At 37.9% G+C, this 27610-nt stretch overlaps 1 protein-coding gene across 1 annotated transcript in view; it reads left to right on the forward strand.

Moving 5' to 3' along the window:
* The window catches only part of KLHL14 (kelch like family member 14), a 110065-nt gene that overhangs the window by 40849 nt on the left and 41606 nt on the right, over nucleotides 1–27610 (forward strand). The gene's annotated exons all lie outside the window — the stretch shown is intronic.

A 27610-nucleotide genomic window follows, 5' to 3' on the forward strand; every position in this document is an offset into this window, starting at 1 on the left:
TTGGGGCATTTGTCCTCTCAGTTTCTCTGGAGCACAAGTCAGCTTCCAAAGGCTGTCTCCAAAATGTCTCTGTAAGCTGAAGCTCCTCTCTCAGTTCCAGTGCATTCTTCAAAGTGTCCCTCTTGGCTGTAGCTCCTCTTCAAAATGTCACTCTCAGCTGCACTCCAGTTATATTTTTTGTTGATTGGAAGTGAAAGATTGTTTAATAGCACTAGTAAATTTTCTCAGTTTAAATTTTCTTACATTTGAAATTGATGGTTTACATCACTGTATCTGTAACTAACATTCATTTTGCTTTTTAGGCATTTTTGCTCATTAATCTTTAGTCTATGGAAACTGGTCTTTAGAGAAACACCCCCTAGCACTTCTCCACAGCTTTGCTAGATGGACAGATATATTCATGACCTATCCCAGCTGTATTAAATTGTGCTTGCAAACTTCCACCCAAGATTCTCCTCCTCCCCTTCTTAAAGGGTGATTGTGTTTTACAGCAAACCTCTTGCCTTGGGCACTGAGATTTGGAACTTATTGTTATATTGGTTCTGATTCCCAATCTGACTCCGTCATGGAATCAAAAATCATTGCATCTTGAGTGCAGTACGCTGTGTGCACCAGGCCCCTCGTGGGCACACTGGCTGCACTGGTCAATAAAACTAAATTTTAACTGTCAAAATTGCCCAGAGCTGTATAGATAAAATAATAAATGAGCAATTTTGATCCATAAATCAAAGCCATACATTTAAAACTGACAAAAGTGAAAGTTAGATTTTCTTTTTGCCTCTGTCTTTTAAGCAGTTATATATTTTATCTGATTTTAAAATAAAATCTTTTCCTTCCCTGTTCCTGAAAGCCCTTTAATATCATAGAAACAGGACAACAGTTTGCCCATAGGAGTAGAAGAGGCGCAAAGACGTGAGGTGGTGATTGAATTAAAACATTTCGGAACGGGCTTACCCCAGCGAAACCTGCAGGAGCATTGTCCAACAACTGCAGCAAGAAAGCTCCCCAGACACCTGCACACTAGAGTTGTGGTAAAGAAGTTGTTTCATAGTAGCACTGAGTTAAGGAGAAGGTTGGACAATTAAATTAGAGAAGTCTTAAAATTAATTTTTATTATCTTTTATGACAAAAATATCATCAGTAGTGGTATATCCAAATGGGTAAATAAGCTATATTTTATAGGTGCATCAGAAACCAAAGCTAAAAAAAAACATGAAAAACACAAAGAATCAATTTTCTGACATCTGATCAATAGAGAGAGCCTAAACAGAAGGAGCCAGGTAGAGGACGAGAGAGGAAGAGGAAAGATGAAAGATTTTGGAAGGAAGAAGACAGAGAAACAGAGGGATATGTTAGAGCCCACCAGTAAATCCATCTGCTTTCCCAAATACACTGAACCAGGTCCAGTTTGCTACTTGTTTGAAGCCCTTTGTTAAAGGCAAAATGATTAATTAAAGCAGTGGGAACAATATCTAAGAAAAGTCTTGCTCAGAAATCCAACTTGCCATCCAAACTAGAGCATTTTTGAGCTTGATAGGAGGAGGTGATAATTATGCTAAGACAACAGGTATAGACTGGAACCTACGGTCACCCTATTCAAATCTTTTATATTGCCTGATATAACTCTCTACTTGGAGGGAGGTAGTAAGTAGGAAAGTATCAACTTCGAATCAGACTGACCTGAGTTCAAATCCATGACCTTGAGAAGTCATGTAAATGTCTTGAATTGTGGTTTCTTCATTTTGTCAGGGTCTTTTGAGTATTTTTAAAATAAAACTGAATTTATAAACCATCTAACACATGGCAAGCACTCAACAAATTGCTATGACTATTGTAATACTGTAGTACCACTACCAATATTAGAACAAAGACTGTTCATTTATACCTTAGAGGCATGGTGAATGCAAGCTTTCTATTCAGAGAGACAGTTAACCACACATAGACTCGCTATCCTGGAGTAGGGAGCCTATTTTCCATATTGAATGTCATCACCTATGGACTAAGACTTAAAGATAAGTGGATATCTATTTACTCAATTCACCAGATTTGAAATTCAAGGAAATAAAACATTAATGAATAAAAATAGAAATGTTCTTATAATGGGAACATATCCAAAGAATTTTGAACCCTTTTTCTATAGTCAGGCATAGCTATAGCTTTGAAAGAAATATCTCCTCTACTTAACATTCTTCATTTCACTGGGAGCTTCTACTTAAATGGATTTTATTATCTGCTGATTTATACTACATGACCCCAAATGAAGGCATATTTTTCAGATTCCTTCAAGAAATGTATACAGCTAATTGGGATGAATTCTGCTGTTGATTTTTATTTTTTGATTATGGCACATTATTTGGCTAAGTTGAATAAATAAGTCAGATAACTGACAGATTTCAACATTATTTGAGCTATGTAATAATAAATGAAGACTTTTTTCTCATGGGGCCAAATTCCTCCAAAACCCAATGAAACACTGGGGATTGCAGAGATTGCCACTGCCATTCTTTTGACACAGAAAAGGTGCTAAACTAATAAGAAGGAGGTGGAGCTCACAGTTAATACTAGGGGACAGTTTCCTGATTTGAGGCCTGCCTATTTATTGGATGTCTTTCTGCAAAAAAAACTACAAATAAACTAACAAATACCTGAATCCTGAGATTAGCCAAAACCTCTGAATCTTAGAATATTTTGCCCACTTGCCTGAAGAAAACATTTCTCAGCATATTTCACAGACATTCTCCCTTTTAGAAGACATTCCACAGACAGGAACACAGATAACCACTTGTGGGAGCTACGGTAACTGACATAAATGATGGAACAAAGAATTAAAAGGAAGATCAGTAATAAGTTTCTTATAGTCTTATCCTTCTGTTTTATTTACGTTCTAGAAACACTGTCTAAGGGCTGCACTTAACTAATAATAAATTGAATGGCGTGGAGATGAGCAGGAAAAAAGAAAACAAAATTCAAGCAGCCACACAGTGGTTTGGTCTACCCCAAAAGCAAATGGAACAATTATGGAAAATTCACCGAGATGTCTGTTTTGCTAACATGCTGTTACAACCTGCATTTTTATCCTCACCTTTGGAAAAATTATTTAATATAACATCATAAAATTGATGTTAAGAATAGTAGCAGAGCTCCCAAGCCCCTATCAAAAAAGTATAGCAAAGTCTCTTTGTAAATATGAAGTGTTAAGTAATAGCAATAAAATTGGCATTGTTGTTCTCTTGGCCGGTAATAATAAAAGGGAGGTTGAAATGCACTTTCATTCATTTTTATTTTACAGTACTGCTTTTCTTGCATTTTTCACTCTTGCACGCAGTCTCCCGTTTCATTCTTAACTTATTAGAAAGCAGTACAGGATACATGAATACTAAAACAGCCAATGCAAAAACACATGCCTCCTGCATTTTGCAGGCCCTAAATCCTTGGTGCAAATATTGAACAAAACAATTTCCATGGTCACTGTGTACTTTTTGTAATAAATTTCTTACATACCAAAGTTTGTATGAAGTCTGCATGTGGAAGCCACATTTACCTTACTCTCCATGAGACAGCACTGGAACAACTGTCTATTCATTTGTGCTCCCCATTGACCAATTTCTTTACTGGTGGGTAAAGGTGTTTCCAGGAACTGACTTCCTTGTTTCAGCAAAGAACTCCTCTTTATTAGATGTTTTACATCTTCTGTGAGCAATGGAAGGGAAAAAGGACTTCAAAATATAGACTTATCGTGCCAGTGATGACCTTCCTTTTTACAATGTTAGAATGAAAATTAGAAAACCTAAGTTAAAAAAGCTTGTTCCTTCTTTGACCACTCTAAGTTCCCTTTGTTAGAGGAAGGGGAAAGCCATTTCTTTTCTCTTCCTTTCAGTGGATTGGAAGCTCTCTTCTCTACTTTGCAGTCCTAGGATTTGGGGACCTCCTCTTTTCTGTCACATAAATAAAGGAGACCCCTTACGCAGAGGTTTCTTAGGCTGACTCCTCTGTTTCATGGAGGACACTTCACTTGGCTCCATCCATGAAGGAATCGTTTCTGTGGCTGATTGTCATGGATTTCTTTTAGGAGAGTCACAGTGATCAGAAAGCTTGACAATTCTTCACACATTTCAGAAATTATACTTTCCGTAAATGAACAGTACTGAGAAATATTATAGAAGACATTGGTCTTTAGTACTAAAGGATAAATATAGGGCTGATCATATCCAATAACCAGGCAATGGAGAAAGATATCTTTGCTGATTGTTCAGGGAATAATAAGCCTTCATGTGGGTATGTTTGATTGGACTTCTCTCCTCAGTCCTTCTGCTTCTGGTATTTGGTACATGCCTTTTCTTTGAGGATATATTGGGGGGAAAGTCAATTTAGTCAAAAACTATTCCTTGTTTCTTATAATTATTTGTTTTGAAGGAAACAAAAAGTAAGGCTCAGTTGAGGGTTTGTATCTATGGATTTCCCTTCATATTCTCTTCATTACCAAAAAACAAAACCCACAAATTATTGAATATGATTTCTACAGAGATAGGGTAGAATCTATAGACAGTGTATTTCTCATTACCTGAGAACTTCAGAGAACTATTACACACCACCAGAAAGACTCTGAAAATGTCTGGGAAGGATTTAGACTCATTTATAGACCAGCCCCCATTCCTTCATTTCGTAAGCAATTCTTGAATACTGGCTCTGTGCCGGATGGTAGAGTATTCAAGAATATTTATGAATAGGATAATCTCTCCTCTCAAATACCTAAAGAGACAGTGACAATACAGTGTGCTAAGGGATAGATAGGGAAAGTGCATGTATTATGGAAACACAAAAAGGAGAGGCTTTCCTAGATGTGACCTTCTTTAAATCTGAAAAATGAGTAGCAATTATCTAGACAAAGGTGTGTATGAAAAAGTATCTCAGTAAAAGGACCCGGTATTGGGAATGCTTAAAGGTAAGAGAGAGTATGGTGTCTTCTAGGAATTGAAATAAATTTGTGTATCTATAGGACAGACAGTCTGAGGTTGGGGTCCTATGTAATGGAGTGGTAGGTATGTAACTGGAGATTAACCAAGAACAATATCATATAGGACCATTTCAAGGAAAGTTAAGATACGTTCAAGAATTAGGGCTTGAGAGTAGAGATACGCCTCTAATTTCTGTTTTCAGTATTAGTGAAGATATAATGACCTAAAGATTTTATTCAATTGTATGGTATTTGGTCTCTCTTAGCTTGTAACTTTTTGTTTCAGTTCATGGAGTAATTGTTTCCATGAATTTGGACAAAGAAGGAGAAAAAATTGTGTCTATTTTTAAATATGCTAGCATCTAATTTTACCTTCAATGAGCTCAATTCTAATTTGAGATACATGGCTGCACATTGCTATATATCTTGAATTATTTGCTATTGTGTATTCACGCACCAGTGCATTAGTGGATTTTTCATAGATTTTTTAAAAATATGTGTGGTGATCACTCCAAGTACTGTATTTCAAGTAAGTTGGGTACCTAGAGAAGCCATCTGCCTTAATTTGACCATCTCTCATTTATTGCTGGTTTATAAATCCCTTGAAGATAGCAATTGCTTTTTCTCTAGAGAACAGTATACGTACAAATAATTCCAATGCCTACTTTATACACAAGCTGTGTTATTTGCTACTGAGTCTGGCCTGAAGAGGTCTGAGTAATGTGGGCTGCTTAAATTTGCTCTGTCTCATTACTAGGCAAATTGCAGACTAAGTCTGGCAAACCACTGAATATAAATGCAGAAAGATTAGGTAATCTCCTGCCCAACCTTCTCATTTTACACATTCATATCATTCATTCAAAAAATATAATTGACGTCTTTTATGGAGCAGTCGTTGTGTTAATCACAGAGAATGCAATGCTGAGTCAAAACAAATATCATCATGCCCTCACTGAGCTTAGAGTTTAGTGGTGAAACCAGCATTAATAAATTATTCCAGATAGCAATAGATAATAATAAACTATAAAAGTGCTCTGAGGAAAAGGTATAAAATAAATAAAATCTTGTAATGGAGAAACCTGATCTAGTTGAAGACTCAAGGAGAATATCACCAAAGAAGTGGCATTTGAACTGAGAACGGAAAGCTGAGAAAGTTAGCCAGGTAACCAGGTGAAGTGGTGAAGTGTTCCAGGTTAAGGTAAATGCAAAGACCCTGCAGAGAGAAGACCCTGTATGGCTGAACTGAAAGAGTGGGAGAGAGCTATGGGATGTGACCAAAGATGTAAGCAGAAACCAGGCCGTGCATGAATTTCTATGGCAGGATAACACTTCAGTTTTTATTTTAAGTGACATAAAGATAAGAGGTGTCTTACCCAGAGTCACATGTTGATTTAGTAGCAGGATGAGGACTAGAAAATTGGTCCCTGCTATTTCCATCAAAGAGGGCTGCTTCACATACCGCACTGAGCTGTCTCACCAACAAGTGCCATTAGTCAAAAGAGCCCAAGCAGATGAGTGGGATTTAACCTGTGTTAACCTATTTTGCCCATGAAAATCTTAATGTACTCAACGTACTTCGCATAGTATCACGTTCATAAGAATAGAACTAGTATAGGTTAATTGAATGAATATCCTACTCCTGGAGGTCAAGAATATAATCTCAGTTTATGGACTAAACTGCAAATTAGGATGTGAAAGTCACCAAATTTGCATTCAAAATTACTGACAAGCCATAACTTATTTGATATTCAACTCCGTCTGGGAAGCAGCATAGTGTCAGAAATGAAATTTTAAAAGCCACACAAAATGCATATATAGATAGATAGATAAACATATATGTGTGTATATAGACAGACACATATACATGAATGCAGTAACATCTTTAGGGACACATAGATCTAAATTGAAATACGCCTCAGATATTTGTTAACTGTGATTTAGAGTAAACGTGCTTACTCTCTGATCCTAAGTTTTCTTGTCTCCTAATTGAGAATAATTATACTCACCTCATAGGGTTATTGTAAGAATTAAATAAGTTAATACAAATTAAGACCCAGGCTTGGTATCTGGAATATGATTAATTGGTCCTCAATAAATTTCTATTCTCTCTTGGTCTACTATACTTTGCATTCTTTTATAATCAAACAGAGAAAAACGAAGAGATAGCATCTTATCTTCTGCTCACCTAAGGTTTGAGAAAGAGGACACACAGGTTACATGCCCCCCCCCCAGGTTGGCAGAGGGCATCTGCTATTCAGAGCCATTCAGAGATCCAGGCATATGGAGGCTCCACTTTAACATGTGGGGAGTGGGGGATGTGCAGTATCTTGCACTGACAATTAAAAGTCACATTTGTCATTTCTACTCAGTCACAGGTCCATACCCTTTTTCAAGGAAGAAGTGAAATACAATCCTCCAAGAGGAGGAAAACCAGAATATTAGGTGAACAGCAGCATATTCTGCCCTATTTGACATTAAATATTCAGTGTGCTGCCTTGCCACACTTACAGCACATTCACCCTTACCCTCACGGGGAGCTCACCTACTCAGGGCACTGAGCTCAGTAATGAGGATCTCTGGGTGGTGGACAGTTGTCTCAACATCAGGCTTGTTTATAACTCCTCTTGATCTGGAAACAAATAAACTAAAAAGACAAGTGATCTGGCCCCTTCACACATAATGCACAGTGATAGAACAGGGACAGGGTCACCACAGTCAGTGCTCCCACCTGGAAAGAACATAGCAATTTAGCACTCCCATTGAAGACCGCCTATCCAAGGGGAGGGGTGGGTTGTGTTCTACTCGTGGTCTGCTGTTCTCCATGACCCCTGGCACCACCCTATGGGAGAGTCTTCCCTCCCTGGTATCCTCCTTGGCCAAATCTGAGATGAGCCTGCAGATACTTCCTGGGATCGGAAGAGTTTTCTAAGTACATTTCCTGTCTGTAGACATTTAGAGGACAATGGTCACCTGAAGTCTTTAATTGGAACGACCTCTTTTGGCCAGGCTGGTGGTGCTTTTAGCAATAAACTCTATAGAAAACTTAGTTGTTGCCTTATGTTTTATCTCCATGGGCCAATGACCATGCCACATCTCTTTCTGACACACTTCTTAGATTGCTTTTTCCTTTCTCTTGCCCTCATTTCTTTGTCTTTTACACACACACACACACACACACAAACACCCTCACTTTAACATTCTCTATATGTGTTCATTTACCCATCAGGCTTCAATGGAAAAGCCACTTTTGACTCCTTTCGCTCAGTTAGAAACATTTACTGGGTGCCTCACCCATAATTGAAGTCTTCTAAGACAGCCTATCTCTGTGAATTTACTAAGAAAGCTATACTCTTAATTTTATCTTTGTCACTAAGCTGAGTTTAAGTTACTATTTTTGCTCATAATTCTTCTCCATTTTATCTAGATTTCTAAAGCCTATTTTATTTCAATCCTGCTTATAAGTAGGCCAATTCTTTTCTGAGATCATCTCTTTGTGTAGATGTCACCAAGCGCAGCAAACAGCAACCAATACATACTATAAATATTTTGTTTTCTAATGTCTTCCCTTAGAAGTGGAAGTTCACCATATAACTGGTGAGCCCTCCAAGTAATAGCAGGCGACAGCCTAGCTATGTAATTTTCTACTCCATAATATAGATTTCCATCTTTCCACCCTCCAATATCAGTTATCTTGTCATCAGCCACTGGACCTTTTTGGTACTGATGCCTGTATCAGTCGCCAAGTTATGGTGTCATAACAAGAATCACAAAATCTCAGCGGCTTCAGTGTGATTGTGAAGACCTTGTGGATCACACCCCCTTTATCTAGTGTATGGATGAGTGGAGGAATGGGGATAAAAACTAAAGGACAAATGGGGTGGGATGGGGGAATGATTTGGGTGTTCTTTTTTCACTTTTATTTTTTATTCTTGTTCTGGTTCTTTCTGATGTAAGGAAAATGTTCAGAGATAGATTGTGGTGATGAACACGTAACTATGTTATCATACTGTGGACAGTGGATTGTATATCATGGATGATTGTATGGTGTGTGAATGTATTTCAATAAAACTGAATTTAATAAAAAAAAATCTTAAAAAAAAAAAATCTCAGCGGCTTGTATAAGTAAAGATGTATTTCTTTTCATGTCACGTGTCTATGACAGTTTAGCTGGGTATTGTGTCCCACATCTTCTCATTCCAGAGCTCAGGGTGATGGAAACAGAACTTATTTGGCATGTCCTCATTACCACGACAGGCAGAAGAAGCTTTTACGCAGGTCTTTAAGTTTCTTCCCAGAATTAGTGTATTTCATAGACATAAACAATTCACTTGGCCACACCTAACTTCCAAACGGGTGGAGAAGTACAGTCCTCCCCAGGTTTCAGAGGAGGATGATCAAAATGCTTGTTTAATAGCTTAAAAGTGCACCCTCTGTTCAGCAAATATATTTAGTTCACTCTTCTTATCACATGTAAAATATTCTCACTTGTCTTAGGAGAATTTATTAGCCAGAATAGAGAATATATGCATCTTTCTATCACTTCCTACATCAATGTGACTTTATTATCAGGACTGTTATCTGTTCCTGGAAGATTAGATGCCTCTATATCAAAAGGAAAGCTTAAAAAATGCATTCCAAATATTGTTATAATGCATTTAGGATGAAATTTTTCAAATTTTGACCCCCCTCAAATAGTTTAAATGTATATAAGTTTACATTGTTTTCATTGCTTCCACTATTACATGTAAATTATTATACATCTCTAATATAGTTATGTAAATACGTAGAGATATAGACATACAGATACACATAATCCTCATAGAACAGAATGTTTAATTTTTCATTTAGAGGCCTCATTTTTAAAAATAGAATTGAAATGACTGGGGTGAGTGTTTATTATATGCAACTGTCTCCATCAAAATACAGGATTAGTTAAGGCACAGTGCAAATAAACTTTCTTTTCAAATATGTGCGATGCCTCTATGGTAGGATCACTTTATATGTATTATATTCCATATAATATATAGAAATAGAAAGAGAGCATAATATATAGAAATAGATATTCTATTTATCATGAATATCCAGGCGGTTAGGATTTTTAGTTTTGTGTATCATATGCCAAATTACTCCATTATAGGGAAATGATCACTCTACAACCACACCTTTATTTTCACTAGTGCTTCTTATGGAGCAAACAGCTGTGCTTCTTAGAAGCTACCTTAAGAACCTGGCCATAATCAGCTGGCATTAAGATGGTTTTATGAAAGGGGAGTGCTGAGCAGACACTTTCTTAACCTCTGTCTAGGATGCCAAGGCATGCTGCTACTCCTTACAGTATGTTCAATTACTAATCCTACGGATGTGCCTTGTTTGGTCATTAAGTCTTAATTTCCTTTGAAAAGCATTTAAGATTGCATTCCAGTTATTTAGCTAGAACAATAATCATTGTGAGTTTCAAAGACCAAAATCTTCCCACATTTTTATGTTGAGAACCACAAAGCACTTTCAGAAAACCCTACTGCTAAGGCAATGATGTATCACTTTCACTTTCATTATATGTTTTTAATCAGAGCGTGACTTCACACTAGACAAAGCGATGCTTTATGCATGGTCTCACTTGTTTTTGCTAAAATCTTTTGACATGATTAATTTTACTTTAATGCTTTTGTCTTGTTGTAATGGTAAAGATGATGGGTATAAACCAGGCAAAAATACATGCTTTTCTATTATAATGCCTCTGAGTATTAAAAAATATCCTGGATGAAAGGAAAAAAAATCACAGGAGACTGGTCCGACCAGAATTAAATTTCTTGCTACCTGAACACAGAGTACATGAAATTTAAAAAAATGACTCAATCGTGTTTTTAGTTTTATTTTTGGTATTTTTATTGCAATTTATTTATCTGTATGATTAGATCTGAAGAGGAGGAGGGAGGTCGTAGCTCACAAATTTCTCAAGCTCATCCATTGCTTTGCAGCGTTTACCTCCTACAGAGCTTTAAGGGGCCAAAATATTAACCAATTATATTCAAGGCACATCTTGACCAGATCAAGGTAAAGCAGGCTATACTTTTCCGTGGTGACGGCTGGAGTGGATATTGGCTAGTTTTTGCCTATACTAATTTTCAGCCTAAAAGAATTGTATACAACAGCCCTTGGAAATAACAGGAAAGCAGTGATATTGATGACTTAAGCAGCAGGACAGTAGACCATTCAACAAGTGAGAGCTGTCTTGTTAGCAGCTGTAGAGACATCATTTCTTCCATACTCACTTTTTATTTTCTCCTTAATAAATTACAGAATTGCTTATCCATATTACAGGAGTATGTTACCTTCCTTTTTTCCGCACAACCTGCCTGCTTGCTTTATTTGCTGTCTAAATACATCCTCTTACAATACAAGTATCTTCTAGACCAGTGCTGCCCAGAGGAACTTTCTGCAACGGTGCAAATGTTCTCTGGCTGCTCTGTCCAATATGGTAGCCACTCACCACATGTGACTAGTGAGCACTTGAAATGTCACTAGTACAACTGAGAAATGGCATTTCTAACTTTATTTCATTTTAATTAATTTAAATTTAAATAACCACATGTAGCAAGTGGCTTCTGTATTGGACAGCTCAGTTCTCAACTGCAGGAAGCTCTGCAATGTGTATGTGGTCAAAGAGAGTCGTACACGGGCACTGTCAGCCAGCCCTACCCTGCTAGAACAAACCTATTCCCCTACAGGCAAGGACAAAAAAGATGTGCTCTCCATTGAAATAATTCGAAGAACACTGATGAGCCACCAACAAGCCATGTTCTAAGTACTGGGATTTCACCTTTTGGCTTCTCATTTTCTCCCCCCACAGTCACTCACCCTTTCATCTAGGTTACCTTGTGTATTGGTTTCCTAGAGCTTCCATAGCAAAGTACTACAAACTGGGTGGCTTAAAACAATGGAAATTCACTCTGCCACAGTTCTCGAGGCTAGAAGTCCAAAATCAAGGTGTCCTCAAGGCCCATGCCCCTCCCAAGGCTCGAGAGAAGAAGGCTTCCTTTACTCTTCCTGGCTTCTGTGGCTCCCAGCAATCCTTGACGTTCCTTAGCTTGTTCCTGCACCACCCCAGGCTCCACCTCCATCTTCACGTGACCTTCTCCCCTGGGTCTCTACTCTGTGTCTCCATGTGTTGATCTCCTCTCCTTTCTCTTACAAAGGCACCAGTCATTGGATTCAGGGCTCACCCTAAACAGTAGGACATAATCTTAATGTGATCACATATGCAAAGATCCTATTTCCAAGTAAGGTCACATTCACAGGTAGCAGGGCTTAGGACTTGAACATATCTTTTGAGGGTCCCCAATTCAACCCCAAATGACATGTGTAAGGAAAAAATATGGCAATGTGAGCACAGTTATTAGACACTGGGTGCTAGGCGCCCACTCCAGGCACTTCACTTACATTTATTCATTTAATTCTCCCAACAATCCTCTACAGTAATCGGAGTTACTATTATTTCTATTTCTTATGAGGAAAGGGAGGCACAATGACATTAAGTAATTTGCTCAAAGTTATACAGATGGTAAATGGAAGAGCCAAAATTTATACCCAAATGTGGCTTCAGAGCCTTCGCTCTTTTTTGTTTCTCATCACTGTAGTAACAATGTGCTGTACCAAGTCCAGGGTAAAGCAAGACTAGAAAGCCTCCTTCAGCATTTTATGCAGAATAAAACCATTCTCTGCACAAATAGAATATATTAGTAGCCTAAATATGCAGTCTCATTTGTTGAGCCTTTGTTAATTGAAGATTGAAGAAAGAATATGGCATTGGGTAATTTCTAGATGTAATTTATATTTGAGTGAGATGATCCTTTCTTCCAGTGGGTATGTAACGCCTGCCACTGCTTTCTGTGTGTACCTCCTCACTCAAAAATCATAACTGATGGTCTGTGTACCAAGAAATAATTTTTCTGGAGGGAAAAGTTTTGCATTTCTACTCCCACAGCTTGTCTGTTTCGTTTTGTCTGTGTCATTTGGCTAATGATACAGAGGTTCTCCTCAGTTGTTTGTTGAAATACCTCAGATCCTCATTTCCTGTTCATTCATAAATTTGTTTGGAGTTCTTCAATACTGTAATCATTAACTTTACCAAATATCAGTAGCAGCCCTGTGTGTGTGCATAGACATTTCCTGGGGTTAAATTAGTTCTTTCACTTTAGTTCTTTCATTTAAAAAAAAAAAAAATGGTCCTCATTCTTGTCAAAAACCTGAGTCATTTTTCCCACCTGAGTGATAATCAAAAACATGCATATGTTGATGAATTAAGGGGAAATGCAATGGTTATTTTTTTTTCACTTGTGTCACTAAACTGACAGAGGTTTGATATTGTATATTGTATTTGTCACAAATGCATATAAATATATTTCTAGATCTGATTCAGAAAACAGTCCATGGGGGTTCTCATAATTTATATGTATCTCTAATATTCAATTCATTTTCTAATTTTAGCATCAGGATTTGTCTCTCATGCTTTTCTCTAGGTGGTTTCAATCCTGAACTAAAAAGCTTGAGTAGACATGGGTACAATATTAAACCAGGCACTACCAACCACCTCTGATGAACTGAATAACCTTTCTTGACCTTTGGAAAAATTTTAACTTTCCCATACTGTTTTAAAAACAGGAAAATAAAATATCTTTTTAAGTAGCAGCTTTTGTTCATTTTACCAAATGAAGTTCAGTCATTTATGAATAGGATTCCATCATGATCTGAGTAAAGCCAAGGATGAGAATTCAATTTCCTTTACAGCTCAGCTGGCTTCATATAGAAGGAAATTCTTTTTCCAAGCCACAGGCTGCACCCCAACCAGTTCCTTGTAAGCATATGCGACTGTTGATAACAGAGGTCCATTGAAAGAGAAGATGAAACAGTGCAAATCCATTAACATTACCAGAAAATAATGGGACCTTCATCCTACTGGAAGTGTTAGCAGCATCATACTCATGCATGCTTCTCTCTAAAGCAGAAGGGCACATGGTAGTGCTACACCAGGTCTTCATGCTTTCACTTGTTTGTAGTGTACAATGTATCACTCAACAGAATGCAGATGCATGAATATAAACATATTTCCCAGAATAAATAATTTCTCTGCCAACTATTTCCTTTGAGAAAAATACATTAGTAGTAGTTATCTAATCTAGGAGTCAGCACACTTTTTCTGTAAAGGCCAGAGAGTAAAGATTTTGGACTTCATGGGCCTTAGGGTTTCTGTTGCAACTACTCAACTCTGCCATTGTAGAGCAAAAGTGGTAACAGACAATACCTAAATAAATAAGAATGGCTGTATTCCAATAAAACTTTATTTATAAAATAGAGAGTGAGATTTGAGCTGTAGGCCCTAGTTTGCCAATCTTTGGATTCTGATTTAAGGACATACCTATTTAACTCCAAATCACACCACTTGGTGGTGAAGCAATGTTTAAAGGTGATAAACACTTATCATGGTAATAATAACTAACATTTATTTATTTACATGTATTAATTCATTTAATCCTCACAACAACCCTATGATGGAGGCTCTGTTATTATTCCCATTTTATAGAGGAGGAACCAAGGCACAAAGAGGTTAAATAACTTTTCCAATGCCACAAGCAAGAAGCAAAGTCAAGATGCCAACTCAGGCAGTCTTGCTCCAGAGATCACTCCCTTAAGCCACAAGCCATACAGACTCTTGGGGAATATTTTGTGACTTCAATTTTAACTTCAGAGGCAGACTTGATTCTGAATGGAAACAAAAGCTTTTCTCTGTCAGTACCATGAGAGCAGATGCTATGTTGACCTCGTTGGCTAACTCAACCCTCCCGCCTCGCTCTCAGGACACACCCCACAGACACTGGGCAATTACTGAATAATGGTGTTGACTCTCACACTGTGCCAGGGCCATGGGCAAGTACCAAAAGCAGGCAAACATCAACTCATTAGCCATGGGGTGCTGCAGGGGGCATATACTGGTTGTGCCAAGGCAATACTAGCCTTTCAAAGACATGTCCAGCTCTTAAATATGTGCTGTTAGATTCTTCTGCTTATCTTGGTTCTATCTTGGAACCTAGAGATATTTCTTTTGTAAACTGAGCCTCTTGGAGCACTGTACATGCAAAAGAAATAAAGAATGAAAAGGAAAAGAAGGGGAGCTTTGATGTTAGCAACACCAAAATGATAATGAACATTTTAATGGAGCACATATTATGTGCCTAGCGTTGTGTTAAACACCTTACAAACCTATTTAGTGCTCACAACTTTCCATTTCAAGGCACATGTAACTATCGTGATGAGGATGAAAAAAGTAAGGCTTAGAAAAACTAAATAATCTATTAAAATTTACCGGTTTGTAAATACATGGGTTAATATTCCAAGGCATGCATTTCTGACACCAAAGATGGGACGCTTAACCGCTTTATGACTCTGTCTCCACTGAGGAGCTCTCTCTCCACCTCCAATGGCTTAAGGCTAACATAGGTCAAGAACTTCTAGGTGCAAGACGTTGTGCTCCAAGCCTGTCATGGATTAGCTCATTAAATACTCAGAGTAACAATGTGAAGCCAATACTATTATTATCCCTGTCTTACGATGAGGACACAAAGAAAGGTCCAGGAATGTGTCCAAGCTACATTGTAGAGGATCCAAATTGTGATCCCAGACAGCTGACTTCAGAGCCTGCCTCTTAAACACGACACTACACTGCTTTTACCTTGACACTATGATTTTAAGAATAAGGGGACATGTATTGAGGGCTCTTAAGGATGTTGGCACTTTACATGTTTATTTACAGATGTTATGCTCATAATCATACTGGGCAGGTGTTATGTTATCCCCGTTCTATGATGATACATTTCTGTATTCATGCAGTCCTCACACTTGTAAAGCACGTTGAAATCTATCATCCACTGGAACCCTCCTCATAACCCTGTGAGACAAACGGGTCAGGCATTATCACCATTTGACATATGAGGAAACTGAAGTTCAGAGCGGTTAAGTGACTTGTCAAGGTCACACAATAATTGATGAATTTGTGACTCGAACCCTTGGTTTCTGACCTAATTTAGTTCAATGTTCTTTCTATTAAACCATGCTCTGTGAAACCTTATTAGGAGCTCTTTGACCTGTAACGACATTATTTGATCTCTTTCTAACATATTTTTTCCCAACTGGAGTATTTAGAAAAGTGTTTATATATCAGAAGCTTTTGATTCACTCTGGCCATTTTGAATAGAAAATAATTCCTTATTTGCAAGTAATGCAAAGATGAGAACTTATGTAATGCCCTAGTAAAGTTGAGAACAGAGCAAGATCAACTCGGGTTAGAGAGTGGAACTAGAGGGGCCACTGGAAGATGCCCAGCACATTCAGAATCACTATCCTTGAATGTTCCTTTTTATTAGAGACCAAAATCAACAAATGAAAAGGATAGATTTTCAGTTCTTTAGGATTAATAGTAGCTACTTTGGCTTACTCAAGCCCCTTAAAACCTTAGCTGTTTACATATCCTATTGGGTCTAGCTTGGCCCAATACCAAGGAAACAAATGGGGGTGGAGACAGGTAGCAAGGGGAGACAGACATCCTATCACTGCATAAGCTGCCTACAAGTGAGGGTAACAGTCTTACCCTAGGTCCATCCTACACAGTAAGGATGGCCAGAAGTGTCTGACTTTTAAACGATGAATTATTTTTCTTCTTCCCCATGATTTTTTCCATGGTATAGCATTGGGCTTTGCACACATTAATGGTTATGAAATGAAGAGCAGTGGTTTGGCTCAGCTTTACTGGAAAGCTCAAGTAGTGTTGGCGATGAGAACGGAGACCACTGTGTCTCCACCTTAGATCCCTATTGGGTTCTGGGAGTTCTTTATTAGCAGAGCAGAACTCTGTTCATTGTGTTATTCCTTTCCATTTTCCCAGGTGGCTTTTGGTTTTGTTTCTCCTCGTTTTATGTTGTTTATATCAAATTGGACTTGAGATTGTGTTTCTGATAAAGAAAAGGCACTGAGTGTCTGAGGGATGGCACAGGTTTGAGCTGGGACCTCCTGATTGTCACTAAATGCTGCAGGAATAACCGTTGCCTGGAGATTCTATAGGAGAGTCACATTGCCCATATTTAAGGCAATTTTTAAGGTCAGAGGGGTATTTGTGATTTAATGGGTAAGTCAGGCAAGTGGGTTCATTTGTGATTGTGATCTGAACACAGAGAGAGACTATTGATGAAGGCTGCCCCAAACATGTTTGCACTGGAAAGTTAAACGTTCTGACATTGTTCACCATAACACGATCTTCAGTTTGGTAACTGAGGAAGGCTAATCATGTGAGAAAGAAGAATTTGATTAATTAGCCATTTAAAAAGAATGCGTCAAGGTTGGGGAGAGGAACCCTTCCCTTGAGTGAACAGAAAACAAGTATAAATGTAAATTTCATGTGAATCAAACCTGAACAAACGCTCAGTGAGTATAGATGTCAATGATGAATCATTTTTAATGAGTATTATTAACTTTAATAAAAAACCTAGTTTGAAAGGCATTCTTTTCCTTTCTTTTATCACTGATATAGATGATTTGCACTAGGAGAAGGCTTACCACTCACCTCTACACATTCTTGTGAAGCAAGAAATTAGGGCATCAGGGAGGACAGACAACTGCTGCACTCTCTCCCCACCACACCCCACCCCAAGTCTGTATAAAACTGCATAAATTGATGGGTTACTCTGAAGTCTACTAACAAATGCCCAAGTTTCCTCTTGACAGAAATTCAGATGTGGGTTTTTTCATTTTTCTGTCCCCTGACTGCCAAGTATACAAAGGCATTGAAGGGAGAGTATAGCTGTGATACTGGCTTAAAAGTTGCCAGCCTCATGGAGTAATGAGCCCCCTCTTTAGAGAGCACACTTTGTTCTACAGCTGCACTTTTCTTCTTGACACGTTACCATCTCACCATTCTCCCATGTTTCCATTTGCTGAAACTAGTATGAATAGGATGACCTTAAAATATATGCCCTTCCAGGGGAGGCAAAGAGGAAGAAATTGAGCAAGAGGAGAGTAATGGAAGCATGGGGCAGCAGTCGGGTGGGGTGGGGCCTGGTATGGAAATCAGGAAGGATGCAGAGTATTTTATTTAGCAGTGACTTCTGGTCCAGAGAGAATCCATCTTGTGCTTCTAGTACTTCTAGTATATCCCTCATCACTGTGAAGGTCATATCTATCTGGCCAAATCACCTTCTCAAAAAATGCAGCTCTACAAAAAAATGTGCCTTTGCAGGCACCTTCCAGTATGACTCATTTTCTAGTTCTCCCAAAGTACTAGTGTTGGGCAGATGTCATCTCGAGGCCTCATCTGGACACTCCCCCTGGGCCATGGCATCTATAGCAGTTGATGACCAACAGCTAATCTGTGCTGCCTTCCCATACCTCTCTCTTAAGACAGACTACTGTGCTTCTGATCACCTTTGAACGTCTTCATGGCCTTAAAATCATTCTTTTGCCCTCAGACACTTCTGTCTTTGTTTTTGTTTTTGTTCTCTCTGTTTCAGTAAAAGGTATCTTCATCTCCCCAGATGCTCAACTGGAAAACCCTAGGTGTCATCTTTGACTCCTACCTCCCCTCCAGCCTCTTCTGGTCCTGTCATCAAGTACTGTCACCATCATCTCCTGGATCCATTCTAATCCATTTCCTGGTCTCCATTCACATTGTTGATCCCTAGCATAAAATCTTACAATGAATCTCCAGAACCCACAAGATGAAATCCAACTCCTTAGCATGGCTTCTACATCTCATCTCTCCAGATTCCCTTTATGCTGTTTCCCCTATCCCACACCTTTTCCAAGCTACATTCAGATCCCTGACATGTGGTTGTTCTGACCCTAAGCCATTGCTCATGCCCTTTCTTCTGCATGGAACACTCTTCAGCTCTGTTTAATTCCACACACAATCATGCAACACTGGCTTGTCTCAGCCTTTGTGCTAGGGATTCGGTATACAAATCAGACATCGTCCATATTATTAAGGTTTCCATGATTTTCACAGGAAACATAAATGAATCAGTTCTATAGAATTCAACAGGCCAAGATAAAAGCAGGCCCCTGGGTGCACATAGCATTACACCCAGCTGGCCAGCCCGTCCTTCTGATCAGACAGAAGGGCAGCTCCTGACTCACCTCTAACAAATCCTTGCTGCCTCCTCAGTGTTGTCATGGTAACCTGCCTACACCTACCTCAGAAAGTTTGCTGTTTTCTGCTATAGTTGTTTAAATGTCTGCCTTCCTAGCCTGAAGGCATGGATGCTGTGCCTTATTTATCTTTATCGCTACCGTATCAAGAACATGTAATAATTACTGAAGAAATGAATGAGTGGTGCCTAAACAACAATGGCAGCCTACGCAACCCTGGCAGTCAATAAACTGCTGGCATCAAAGTGGGTTTACTGTCACATCTTATTTATACAGGGGTCAGTAGGGATGAGTGTTGCCTCAAATTGGCTGATAAATATGCATATGTATATATATTAAGTGATTTCATGTAACATTCATACACACACATCATGCATATGTGTAATGTTATATACAGTACTATATATTTTCATGAGGATCCAAAGAACTTATAGTTGTTAGTAACGAGAAGGATATCCATTCACAAATTCATCCTGACCTTTGACTAGTGGATTTATGAGGTAGCGACATACTTTATCTATTGTTCATGTTCAAAATTGTAGGCAAGCTTTTAAAATGTATTCTTTAGATCTAACTAAGTATCTGTTGAAGTAGTGTGCTTCTGTCAAATTATAGCACACTATGTTATAAATATTGATGAAACTAGCAGGTGAAATTTTTACAAAATGTTTATGAAAGCTAGGCTATGAAAATAATGTAAGTACATCACTGTAGAGATACACAAAGGTTAAAAAGAGGGTGGAGCTTATCAGTTGCTATAAAATATTGACATTATTTTTTAAACTGAGATTGTTATAAATCCAAAGATAAATGGAATTTAAAAATTGACTTTCTGTGTAAGCAAGGCCCTTAGGTAAAAATATATGGCCCTGAATATTGATGGAAACCTGTATTTTGAATTTGTTTTACTCAGTAAAATGCAAACCTCACTTTAAGCTGATTTGTGGTGCTAGCATCCACTGATCTGGATGCTCTTGCTGATTGTTCTCTGAGCTTTAAATTAGGGAAAATAATCCCTGCCTACCTTATAGAAAGTGCATGGGAAAGTCCCTTGTAAACTGGAAAGGGACGTGCAAATATCATGAGTTGTTATTCCAGGCAGAGAGAGAACAGTGTGAACAAAGGTAAAGTGTGAGGATGCTCTTTGAATTTAGGGAATTCTGAAAAGTTGGGAACTGCAAAAAGGTGGGTCTAAGTATGAAGGGTCGTGTGAAAAATATTTGAATTTATTCTATAGGCAGTGGGGAGTCAACAAAAACTTTTTGAGCAGAGAAATATCATGATTAAGCCTATTTTAAAAGCTAATTTAGGGTGAATTGGAAAAGGAGAGATTGGAGGCAGGGTAACCATTCATTGTATAACCCAGGCAGGAGATAATGAGGGCTTGATTTACAGCACTGGCTATGAGAATGATGAAGAAGGGTAAATTTAAAACTCATTTCATAAATAGGGTTAAGCATCACTTGGTAAATGCTGGCCAGTAGAAGATAAAAGAGACTCTGGCTTAGTTGGCCAAATTGAACTGACGCCTTTAATTGAAATAGGAAACTGCAAATTTAGTGGAGGGTGGAATTAGTTTAGTTTGAACATGTTGAGCTGAGGTGTTTATATCCATCGTACTCAACCTTGTGCATGGCACATAGTAGGTGTTTAATAAATATTTAATTGGTGAATGTATCAGTGAAGGAAGGAAGAATTAAAGACTCAGAGATATATAAGGGAAGTTACCCAGACAGGAGTGGAAAATACCAGTCTATATAACAGAGGAGAAGACGTTAAAATACAGATTTGGGAGTCAATATACAAGCAAATAGCATCACTGAGATCTCTAAGGGAGAAGAGATGGACAGAAAAGAGAACAAACGACTCAACACCAGGAAAATAGGATTATGAATGCATGATGCGTGGCATAGAGTAGGGTTCAATAAACATTTCTTGGGTAAATGAATGAATGGAATGAATGAATATCAACTTTTCTGGGGTAAAGAAAAAGCAGTTGGGAGTCTTATGATAGTCCTTTGTTTTATCTGAAGTGCTTTATCTGAATTGTAGACTGAATCGTAGACTAATTCTACAATTCAACATATGGCTGCCATAAGGTAATGTGAATGATGCAGGCTAAATTTCAGGCAACCCATGAAGAATTTCTTTCCTTTACCCTCCCACATGCTTTTTTTAATTTATTTCCTTAAATCTACCATCCAACTGCAGTTGTAATGAATTATTTTTTCCTTAAGACTGTCCATACTACAAACTTGACAGGAATTTTAACACATTTTCGTGTACTAAAAGTGGGCCAGATAGAATCGAAATAGTTCGTCATTTCATTTACGTGGCCCACATACACAAACAACCATGTTGCATGAGAAGTTTTGGCTGTTGGTCCCACACCTGCCCCGTTATCAGGAATGCCCTGCAATTTGGAGAGAGAGGACTTTCAATCCCAGTTTGAGTTGATCTTATTGCTATAGGCCCAGCGCAGACTGCAGATGACAACCACAGGACAAATAAGAATACATAAATACTGAGAAATTAGGCCTAAAGCTCTAGGAGCCTTAAAGTAAAAGGCTTACAGCTGCAAAAGTAATATTTGAAAAAACATAAATATATAAACTAGATATAAAAACTAATGTGAAAAAAAATCCAATTTCTAAATATCAGTTATATCAAGTGAAGGGGTAAAATTGATTGTTAACATTCAAGTAGTCTAAAAACCTACAATTTATAATATTTTAGCCCTATCACCTTATCACCCCATTCCCTTACCACACACACAAACACACAAAATCAAAGTTTTTTCAGATCTGGTATGTGATTACTTTACTTAAACTTTACCACTGCCCTTTCGTTTTGCTCACTCTCTGAAGATTTAAATAACCAACGGGCAGACTGATAGGGGGTAACAAAAGAAATAACCAAACAGGTCATTAAATAATCATGACGTGACTATACTTAAAAAACCAGCATCATTTATCATTAGAGTCCAAGGAATCTTTTTTCTCAGTTAATAAAAACTGTTCAGTTAAAATTACTTCTAAATGTCAGATGAATGTAATTCAAAGAATGAGGACATAAAATTAGTGTCTGTTTTTCAGAAACATCATTATTGCCTTTTTAGTAAATTCACTGACTTTTTAGATTTTCCAATTGAAGATCCACCTATAAACATTTTTTTGTCTCATTATTGTATAATGGAAATTGACTTCGAACAGCACATAGCTCAAAGGCCCTGATTGTTTTTAATACTATCTTCCCCACAAAAGATGATCATACTGATTTTCTATAGTCATCTTTGACTATTAAGAATGCAGAAAGCTAACTGCTACTGAGATGAGGAGCTATAATTCATAAAGCATGTAGGTGAAGATGACAAGAAAGAGTAGAATATATGTTGAAATTACTGAATATAAAAAGGTCATTAATAGTTAAATGCCTGTGTGTTTGTAAAAATCTGAGAGCACACTTTAAAGTAAGGAAGAGGATTTTTTAATTCTTTCTTCCTCTTCCCTAAAATAATTACTTCTTAACTTAAAGCAATTTACCATTATAAAAAGTGAATTTAATGCTGGTAGACTCTTGTGTGGAATGATTCCCTAAAAGCAAAGAAAACCATATTATTTTCCCAACTGTGCATGTACCATATTTAGAAATGCAAGTTTATATTGATGCATGGATCAAAGTTGCTTTTGACTAAAAGGCAACAGTAAATTCTATTCCTTGCATCTCTACCACATAAACACCACAGGACTTATCTGCAAGTCCTTCAAGACACTGGAAAATCTGTCCTATTAAAAAAATCTGTCTTTAGCAATCTTAACATAGGATATCCCTGCCAAGTATCTACCCATATGAGCTTCTAAAAGAAAAAACAAACTATCTTATATTTTCCTCTAGAATTAAAAGTATTAAAGTTCAAAAGTAGGTTGCTATAAAGAGCTAAAGAATCAGAGATAGATTTTGGTCTGGCTCAAATATTTAGAATTACTTAGGAAGAGCAGGATAAAGAAAATAATAGTGATGTTATTCTTCAAATCAGCATAATATACATCAAAAGAAAAAAGAAAGAGAGCCAAGATTTTAAAGAGATCTTCTTAATTTTTGTATTAGTATTATAGTTTTCCTCTTTGTTTTTGTTGGCCTTGGAGCCCCATATCTGAGCATAGTTCTTGATTTTTCAGGGAGGCAAGGAAAGAACAGTGTACACCATCTAGTGGCTCAGTTCAAAATTGCAGCAGTTGAAGAAAGGCAAGTTTGACCAGGATGCAGCAGCAATGGATGTCTGCAGCCATGCCTGGTGTACGCTGAAGTGGTTGCCATGAATTCCAGGGAGAGCCCTCAGAGCACACAAAAAGTGTCAGTCTAGGAAGTTTATTTAAACAGCCCACAGTTAAAATCTTACTTTATTCCAACTATGTTTCTGTAATTATTCTGCTTTAATGAGAAGCTTTTACTTGCCTGCTTAGTACCAGAATTAATATTACTACTACAGCACTTTGCTGTATCATAACATGAGCAACTTGGATGAAAGAGAAAATAGGTTCCACTTGTGATCATACGCTAAGTGAATTGCTTCTCTAAATCATCATCCACCAAAGCTGTGGTTGCCAGTCTCTAAATTCCTGAGGAGCCATGGAGCTAACACAAGGGGTCCTTGAATCCACAGTCACCAGGCATGTTCTCTCTAAATCAAATATGTAACATATTCTATATACATTGGATTCACTACTGAATCCAGTGATGGAACCATTGTAATGGTGGATTCCAATATTATTTGTAAAATATCATTAATAAATTACTAGTTTCTTCATTATGTATTTTCTTCAATAAATATTAGTACATCACTGTCATCCAAGAATCTACAAAATATATTTATTTATATGTTTAAATGTATGGGCAAATTGATTAAAAGTAGAAATTTAAAATATCAAATTGTCCTGATTTTAGCAGTCCCACTTTTAGGAATTTGTTCAAAGGACATCATTCGCATGTTCAAAAAGATATTCATTTCAGTGTTCTTTATAATAGCAATAAATTGGAACCAAAGATTAAAGTTTAACAATTAGAGATTATTGAATAAGTTTTAGTTCATCTATACCAAAAATATAGCATACTACTATTAAAAAATATTAATGAAAATTGTTTACCATAGATTCTTGGGTGAAAAGAAAAGATTACAAAGGAGTATATATCATAATCCATTTTTATGCACTTGTGAGTATCTTAGTTTCCTAGGGCTGCCTGTACAAAGTACCACAGATTGGAAGCTTAAAACGAGAAATTTATTGTCTCTCAGTTCTGGAGGCTAGAAGTCTGGAATCAAGGTATTGACAAGGACATGTTTCTTTGAAGCCCACAGGGAAGAATCTGTTCCATGCCCCTTCTAGCTTCCAGCAGTGGCTTGCAGACAATCCATGGCATGCTGCCCTCTGTCTCTCTCTGTCCAAATTTCCTCTTCTTATAAGGACACCAGTCAAATTGGATTAAGGGCCCACCCTATTCCAGTGTGACCTCGTAACTTGCCTACTTGCATCTGTAATGACACTGTTTCCAAATAAGGTCACATTCTGGGGTACTGGGGATTAGGACTTCAACATATCTTTTGTGGGAACACAATTCAACCCATAACAGTAAATATTCAAAGAAAAATGTCTAATAGGATATATTATATCCCAAGAGGAATAAATAATACATTCATTCAAGCAGAATATAAGAGAGGCATGAAGGATGACCACAAGGTTTTGTACTGAGCAAACTGGAAGGATAGAGCTGACACTGACGTGGGTGGAAAGGAGAGTTTTGGAGGGGAAAGCCAGGGTTTGTTAAGTTGGAGAGCCCTATTTGATACCCAAGTGGAGTTGTGTTGATGCATTTAAAGTCATGTGACTGGAGAAGATCACCAAAATGTGTGCATGGACATGAGGAAAGATTTTAAGAGGCCAGACCTTGGGGCATGCCAAAGTTTACAGGTTGAGGAGATGAGGAGCAAAGGAGTGTAAACAGGGAGAGCCAGTGCAGTAGAAGGAGAATCAGAGACAATGCTCTCCAGGAAGAGCAAAGAACGTCGTATTTGAAGGAGAGGATGATCTGCTATGTCACATGCTGCAGATAGATAGATCATGTAAGATGAGCACTGAGAATTAACTTCGGATTTAGCCACGGTGAAGTTAATTTAACAAGAGCTATTTCTGTGAAATGATGATGATAAAAGACTAGATCAAAAGGGTTTCAGTGAAAATGGGGGGAGAAAGTTGAAAAATTTGAGTGAAGACAACTCTTTTCAGTAAAGACAAATCTTTTGAGGATTATATATGCAAAGGGAAATAGGAATAAGATAAGTAGGGGTAGGACGATATTGTTTCAAAAAAGGTCTTTTTTTAAAAAGTGGGCAATATAACAGCATGTTTCTCTGCTGACAGGAAAGATCAGATAAAGAGGGGAAAATTAATGATGCAAGACATGATAAAATTTCTGGGGAAAAAATATCCTGGAGTAGTTGAGAGGGAATGGGACTAGTACACAATGGAGAGTCTGACTTTAGAAATAAGCATGAGCAGTCCATCCACAATAACAAAAGGAAAGGCAGATTTATGTATATTGATGCAGGTAGTTGGTAGGTGCAAAGCTGAGTGCCAGTGGGAGTTCTTTGCTAAATATCTATTTTCTTAGTGAAATAGAAAACAAGGTTATCAGCTAAAAGTAAATCAAGGAACAATTGCTAGAGATATGAGTAGAAAAAACAAGGTGTGAAATGGTTATTTAGGACTGGGGTCAGCAAACGTTTCTCTGTAATGGGCAAAATAGTAAATATTAGGCTTTGCAGGCCATTAGACTTCTGTTGCACTTCTCAACTCTGCCTCTGGAGTGCAGAAGCAGCCATAGGCCACACACAAATGGATGGGCATGACGGTGTCCCAATAAAACTTTATTTTCAATACAAGGCAGTGGGCCAGATTTGGCCCATGAACTGTGGTTTGTTAACCTTTGATCTAGAAGAATGAGGTAGAGAATGGTCTAGGAAAGCAGAATAAGAATTTCAGAATTTAAAATGAGGCCTAATCACATAATGGTATAAATTTCTCCAGTCACATTCAGCCGTGTGGCTGTTGGCATGGAGAAGGCAGGGAGCTAGATATGACCTAGATTTGATTTTGGGAGGCAAGTATAAAGATCAGAGAAAGGGTCAAGGGAGTTGACCATGTGTGCCAGGAAACGATCACAAAGCTGAGGCCTCTAAGCCAAGTCGGGAGGAAAGTGAGGGCAGGAGGTTGAGGGACAGTGAAAAGGAGGCAGCTTGGAGGCCTTGCTGTTGCATTTGATGCTCAAATACTTTTCCTGAGGAAAGAGGACAGTTTGTTAGGTATTTTATTGAAGAGAAAGAGCTAAATAGTGATTCAAGGTTTGTTAGGTTACAAAAAAAATGTACAGAGGGTCCTTCATTCTGCAGGACGGCTGTTAACGTTTCTCCCCATTTCATCAAAGTGAAGGAAGGAGAGTCCATGTGGAATGGAAGTGGAATTTGAATGAAAGCCTTGGTTACAATAATATCTAGTTGCCTGTTTATTAGGACTGCTCCCTTTCGTCTTCCCCTTTGATATGTAAAATTTTCTTTCCTACTCCCCCTCCCCAAATAATACATATACTCATTGTTATGTTTTAGTTCATGGTCTTTTTTTTTTCTTTTGGGGTCCCAATCTCTTATTTTCTTTGTCTTTCTGTGTAACTATGTTTTCATTTTTCTGGGTCTACACTTGCACATTTTTATAGATCTTTCTATCTTTCATTGAGTTTCTTCATTTTAAGATTGTGGCTTTTATTTTAGCAGCAGCATACCCAGGTGATGAGAGAATGTTAGCAAGCTCTAAGGACTCGATCTGTTTACCTGTTCATGCCTTATGCCCCTCCTTAAACACTTCCAGGTTTCTCAACTGAGAGCAATAGACTCTTGTATTCAGAGACCTCTGCCATCTTATCTCTCCTGACTTGTCCAACTTTATATCCCATTGCTCCTCAAAATTCCCTTTACACTCCAGCTCCACCAAGCTGCCCAACAACTCCCCAGCCACCGAGCCTCTATGCATGCACATGGCATTGACTGAAATTCCTAAAGCCCCTCCCCATCCATCTGTTTCCCACCCTTCCTTCCAGGGCCCAACACAAATCCGCTTTTAGCCATCATTTTCCAACACAAACTGAAAAACAACTGCTCTTCTCTTGCCTCATCTTTCTCTGTACTTTGGCCCTCTAGCACAGCACTCACTACAGTCTGCTTTGTATTACATTTACATGTGCATGTAAATTTTTCCTCGACTGGATGTGAACTCCTGAGAGTCAGAGACTATACTTGTAGTCCTTTTTGTTTCAAACACAACACATAGTCGGTGTTGATATATGCCTGTTAAAATTAAATGAAGTCTCTTATCCTTGTCATGAAATGTGTGTGTTAGGAAGTGAGTTTAAGCCACTTTA

Source organism: Choloepus didactylus, chromosome 16, assembly GCF_015220235.1.
Source record: "Choloepus didactylus isolate mChoDid1 chromosome 16, mChoDid1.pri, whole genome shotgun sequence".
Taxonomy (NCBI): Eukaryota; Metazoa; Chordata; class Mammalia; order Pilosa; family Megalonychidae; genus Choloepus; species Choloepus didactylus.